This window comes from Monomorium pharaonis, unplaced genomic scaffold (genome assembly GCF_013373865.1).
Source record: "Monomorium pharaonis isolate MP-MQ-018 unplaced genomic scaffold, ASM1337386v2 scaffold_688, whole genome shotgun sequence".
In the NCBI taxonomy this organism is placed as follows: Eukaryota; Metazoa; Arthropoda; class Insecta; order Hymenoptera; family Formicidae; genus Monomorium; species Monomorium pharaonis.
In genome coordinates, this window is record NW_023416009.1 from 7,613 (window position 1) to 14,212 (window position 6,600).

A 6,600-nucleotide genomic window follows, 5' to 3' on the forward strand; every position below is an offset into this window, starting at 1 on the left:
TAAAACTTAAATAAAAAGATTAATTAATATGTAAATAATAGAAATATTATTTAAAGATTAAGGAAATATATTCTATTTGAAACTTTTTTACTAATTTTTTATAATTAAAAATTAAATTTCTTTATGGCACGTTTTTTATTACATTTTATTTACTTTGTAAGCAATTTCATTTTTTTGTCTAATCTAAACTTTTTTATTGTTCTAGAACTTAAAAAAGTTTTAAAATGTAGAAAAATCTAGATTTTTTCAACATTTCTGCTATTATTACTTAATAGTTGTTTAATTCAAATATTAAAACCTTTATTAAATAAAATTGAAGTTTGAACAGAATGAAATTTGGGACTGAATTTGCGCTTGTGCCAAAAGTTACTTAGATTTTATACGGAGGATTAATCTTATATTTGTCCAAGAATATTATTAATATTCAGATATTTGCACATAAACTCGAGCACTGAGAAAGTTCGGTATGTACATGCAGTTTATGTGTACATAGGGTTGCGTATCATTCGCTAATCATCCTTATCGTATCGATCGTTTATGATATATGTTACTCTCCACGCGAGAAAGCGCAGATAAAGTTAAAATGAAGTAGACCGTGGTGGTTGGCGGCCGTCAAATGTCGTAACATAAATTTATTGCTCCACGAAAATTAACCTGGTGTAATATAAAAAAAAAGACGTTGCGTCCGTCTCGGCGAGTGTATGCCGTCTTGAGCAAACCAGAAATGCGTTAGTTTTGAAATTCGTTCGAGGAACAACAGAATCGGTAAAACTGAGAAATACCATCACCGCTGATATACCGCGCTATGTGACTTCCTGTCGAACCCCGGGATCTGCTTTTACGGAAGTTATTAAAATAATGGCAGGCACCATTTTTAATTATCCACAGTCGCAAATATCAGGCAACTTCCGTGGCGGTAATTAAATTACGTTCGCCAGCGCGAAAATATACCGAGGAGATTTCATATTTTCAACACGAAAAAAAAAAAGAGATAAACCAGGCCGGTACTCGTTGCACGAACATCCCGGATAAGAATTGCATCTGGTTTTTTCAGAGCTTATTTTATGAGCGCGGCTGTGCCATTCGGATATTTCGAGAGCACGGATTTAACGGTAATGAATGTAATTTCCGACGTACTTTGAAAGCGCCCGAAAAATGGCACTTCAATTATTAAAGATTCGAGGAATCTAATTATCTAAATTAGATGAAACGCTTGGATCACTTTTGGATTTTCATTTATTCCTCTCTACCTCTATCTCTCTTTCATCCTCCCTTTCGTTCTCACAACGACATGAATGCGAATGCGCGGTTGCGAATCTTTGATTTTTTGGATCCGCGTGCGAAGAAATCGAGCGCGAATTAGTCACAGACCGACGGGTTTCCTAGCGGTCCCAGCGGAACGTTTGCGGAAGGCAACACGAATTTATCGTCGACGGTACGGAAAGTTCGCGATGGACTTCGGTAATTTCATTCTCGGGCGTTGCCAGTAAATTTGAAAGAGAGAAAAAAATTGAAGGAAAGCAAGAAGAGACGCAAAAGCGGTTTTCTCTCTCTCTCTCTCTCTCTCTTTCTCTCTCTTTCTCTCTTTCGTCGGGTGCGCGCTTTATTAGATTTCCCGCTTCGTTCGGCAGGTCACGGGGGCGGATTGTTACTCACCATTTTTCTTCTGATCTCTTAACCGCGGGAGATTTCCAAAGAAGACGAATAAATGGAAGAAAGACGGCTTCTCTCTCTCTCTCTCTCTCTCTCTCTCTCTCTCTCTCTCTCTTAGCGTTATTGTTCATCCGTTCGTCACCGTCGTTGGGGGACGGGGATTGCAACGCGTGCATCGTGGCACCACGGTGGGACGAGCAAACGGGGACGAGAGGTGTTCGGCAGTATTTGCATAAGGCGAGCTTAAAACGGCGGCATAAGGATAGAGGAAGGAAGGAAATGCCGATCGATCTCCCGCAACCGACGTTATTTTCGCGGCCGGTATTCTGAATATTCATAAAACAATGATTTGTGGTTTATTGCCGACACCGACGCCGCCGCTACCGTCGTCGCGTTGCGCCACGCAATCACGGTTTTCCCCCCGGTCCGATTCATTTCCTTTTTCGGCCGGTTTTTATCCACGGTTCCTCGCGATATTTGTTAATGATCGAGTCAGCCCCCGGCGTGAATTATGCGCCGCCGACGCTCAATATTTTTGCACCATTATTGCGCCGATCTGACCGTCGGACATTGTTCCGGCACGCGCAATTAGTTTCTTCTTTGTTTATTTAGCGACATTGAGAAGTCGTAGAAAATAAAAACACTTTAATAAAAAATGTATATAAATTACAACATTTTTATGATTATCATAGCATTTTTATTTTTATTTTTTGCAAATTTTAATGTAATTTATTTAGATTTTCCTTTATAGAATAAATTTAATTTTTACTCTAGCATGATATCATTATTATTTAGGCAACAAAATTGATTACGTATACCTGAATTTATTATATTTATATATTTTTATATTTGATATATTTTTTTCATTACTAATATTAATATAGATGTTTTGATCAAGGACGTAAAAATTTTACAATTTTGAAGAGAAATGGCAAATGTATAGCTCTTTTTGTTATCACAATTCTATAAATAAAAAGTAAATTTCTCATATTTGCGGGGCAAGTTGTGGTATTTTTCTATTACCGACTGTAATTCGTAATATTAATAATTCGTACAAATCCTTGCCTGAAAGTTGCTTTCCGCTTACATGCAGTTTTTCATATAAATTTATGTTTGATAAGACAGAATCGTGCTCAACAATGCGTATTACGAATATAAAGGCTGCTACTTCCACCGTGTTGCTCTACATGCCGTCTCATGTCACTTCTTATACCGCACTTGACACGCTTGGTTTTATTTAGCGGGCAAGCGAAAAGGCGTCGGGTGTCTTGCGCTTGCCTTAGTCGTGTTTTATGCAGGTCTATTTAAGCTCACGAGCGCCGAGCAAAAAGTAAATGTAGGTGCGGCGTCAAATATTTACGTCAATTGTTTCATTTGCATCGTCGAGCGCATGTACGCATAATTCGTATTTGACTTTCCCCGAGAAAACGTCTACACAAAATCGTGAAGCCGTAAGAAATGCAATTAGTTATGATAAATTATATTGAAGTAAAAAAAATTGTACATTATATTTTACGCTTTCTAAAATTAATCAAACATATACGAACTTATATCATTAATTTGAGTTATTCATGTGTTTGAAGCATCGTTTTTGTTCTTTTTTTCGGTTTTTTCTCGATCACCGTCACGCGTACAATCTACAAAATGGTTATTACACATAAAAAATAGAACGTTTTAAAATAGAAATTTATAATATGCCATATATTGACTGTTTTAATGTGATGTAAAATAATCGAGGCGTAAATAAAATATAAAGTAAATGATATATCCAACGTGATGTACGCTTAACAAATTTAATCAATATTTATAGCTGCTATAATATTTACTGTTCCAAGAATAAATTGCAAATATTCGTGCCCGTGTATAATCATTAAGTTATAAAAGATATCTGTTATCGATAAAAGTTATCTATAAACTATAATCTGTTATCTGTTATCCTATCTGAAAATCGCTCGTTTATAACAATTTTTCATATATCGAGGGGTCTTAAACGGAATTAGTCGAGGCGTTGGTTATTGAATTATTATCGGCGTTACCTCAAACTTATGCAGAGAGATGAGAAATGGCTGTGATGAATGATCATATGCCGATTGCCACTGGAGCGCATTATAAGATCGAACATTCCCCGTCCTCGGTGGGATTTAATTTTCAGCTATCCGTAGAACTCGACCGTAAAACTTTTGTTACTCCCGCCCTGTGATTTCTGAATAAGTTTCCAACGGTTCATATCCTCTCGCTCGATTGTCGTCTAGGCTCCTTTCGTTTTATTCTCGAGAGGTCTTATCCACGGTCGGCTCGTTTGCCGATTCAAAAGTCAAGATGGTATCCCGCATCTGTGTACGTAGACGAATTGCTTTTAACTTTCATCTCGCAAAATTTCGATTTCGGTGTAAATTTCAGCATGTTAATAACGCGAAATCACGCATGATATAAATAATGATTTGGAAATTCTTTTTTTATTCGATAAAGAAGCAATTTTGCAAATATTGTTCCTTGATTTCACTCCATGTAACGAAGTGTAATCAGAACGTTAAAATTAAATTGTGGAATCATGTCGTTCAATTTTAATCAGCTAGTTACACATCATTTTTACATTCGAGATTTGAAAGGGTAAAAAAGAATTTTAGTCAACCGAGTTTCCGAAGGAAAATTATTTGTGGAATTTTTGCCGTTTCCCGTAATTTAACTGCGCTCGTTAGGCCGCGCTAGTCGATCCGCAATCGTTTATCATTTTGACTTACTGCAATTTACTGGAGGTGCTTAGATGACGAAAGCTCCCGACGTACGTGACTGAGAGTAAGCAACAATTATGATCACGTCGTTGTCGCAATTCCCGTTATATAACGAGAGATTTCCCGAATGGTATATAGACGCATTTAGGTTGATACCGCGGTAAGCAGGCCGCATTGTATGGACAATGTACAGGTAGATAAGGCTTGGCCGCAAATTTGCTGATTATAAGCGATCGTTACTACAGCCTCAGCTCACGATAACTTCGTGTTTATCCGTACGAGCTGCGAGATGTAAATGCCGAAGAAACTAATCCTACATACCGTTATCATAAACATACCGCAAAGGTAGCCGCAGCTAATCCCGCTGGTAATTACGGCTCCTATGTACGTGCAGATTACTTCATTACTTACCTAGCGCGGATCAAAGACTGCTCATTGCTCCGGTATCTCGAGGACTAAGTTAGAAGCGATAATTTCCAAATCGTGGCATGTTCTTACTTGTCAAAACTATGTCGTGTTCTCGGCTTAACTTGATCATCTCTCCTTAATCTTCGGTCTTTCCTTAAATTTCTTTCACGTTAGAATACGAATCCATAACAAGCAGTTACGTATATATGTATTCTCTATTATCTTCAATTTTATTTGATGTATACTTCCTCTCGAAAAGCTTCTCTTCGACTCGATAGAAACTCAGAGGAACAGTTTTTCGTCTTACGTATGCAATAAAATAAAACATAACTTTTTGATCTGTAAAAGAACTCCAACTTTTTTGTGCAATTTGTGCACACTGAGGTAAATAAAAAATCAAGTGTGCTCCACTATATATTAATTTAAAAAATATTCTGAAGGAGCCGAGTTCGGGGTAACCGAAACGAATTCCATTGCGCCGATTCAACTGGAGCATGCTGGAGAGATCGGGTACGACTCGTCCGGCTGTTCGATATGGCGTTTTCCTCCGGATAGCATCTTGACGATGCTCAGGAAGGCACGTAAAGACGAGAGCGTAAGGGGATCGGCTGAAAGGTCGAAGAGCCTCCGGGAGGAGTACTCGAAATTGAGTCTTCACCGTTGCACCGGTATACAGGAAAATACCGGGGTCAAGATGCCGCCTCGTCGAGGATTCGGCGCGCTGCGCCGACGAAATGCAGAGCGATCGTCAACGACCGAAGGATCGGCTCTTTACTTCTTGTTCACCGCTCGGGCAAATTTTCAGCGGACGTCGGAGTTGCGAGTTGCGGGGCAATTATTTGCGGGGGCGAAATGTCCATCCCGGAATTAAGGAATATGCAGTTGTTAACGCATGCACGTGTGTACTCGAGGGTGGAGACTATACAGCTCGTTCCCCAGGAGCAATCTGCTTTATTCCGGCAACGGGAGTTGGATCTGTCTGTCAATCTCTGCGGAGATTAAGAGCTATTTGCTCAATGGTACTCTAACGAAAGCATTTGAAAAGTTCGCTAATCAGAACCGAGGGATTACGATGCATTTACACAACGCAGACAGTAATTGCTCTCTTTATGAATTGAATTGTTTACGAATCATAAATAGGACATCCGTTGATGCTGTACAAAAGCAGTAAAACTTAGCCTGTTCGCTAATGTATAATGCTAATATTTGTGTGCGCTAATAATCATATATTGCTATCGGTAAAACGCCGATTAGCTGAATAAGCCGATTAACAATAAGGACAATAATAAATATTTGTTATCTTGATTGTGCATGATGCTTTAGAATTCACAAAAAAATTTAACCAAGACATTACATGCAAATAATATAAATATATAATGATAATTTTTTAGAAACATATACTAACAAATTTTATTTGCATATTGTGTGTGTGTGTGTGTGTGTGTGTGTGTGTGTACACTCCATAACAGAATTCGATAAAAATTGACTGAAAAAGACCAGATCTTTTTTTATATTACAGTTTTTGTACTATTGTTGTATTTTTTATAAACATTTTATTCGCTTTCTATTTTTTATTTACAAACACAAATATATAATATCGGATTAAAAAAAATTACTTATTACATTTTTAATACTAATTGTGTGTGTGCGTGCGTGTGTGTATGCGTGTGTGTGTGTGTGTGTGTGTGTGTGTGTGTGTGTATGCATGCATGTATGTATATTCAATACTAACAAGTACCATCAAAGCTTCACGAGAGTAATATTTGAATTAAATATTTGACGAGAGACGCATAGATTGACAAGATTT

General features: G+C 37.7%; 1 long non-coding RNA gene across 1 annotated transcript; it reads right to left on the reverse strand.

Moving 5' to 3' along the window:
* Positions 1 to 2,381: 2,381 nt before the first annotated feature.
* LOC105828991 lies at positions 2,382 to 6,161 on the reverse strand. The gene is made up of 3 exons (XR_003626236.2): positions 4,395 to 6,161; positions 3,690 to 3,986; positions 2,382 to 3,290 (listed from the first exon to the last, which is right to left on the reverse strand). It is a non-coding gene; the product is annotated as an uncharacterized LOC105828991 (long non-coding RNA).
* Between the last annotated feature and the right edge of the window lie 439 nt (positions 6,162 to 6,600).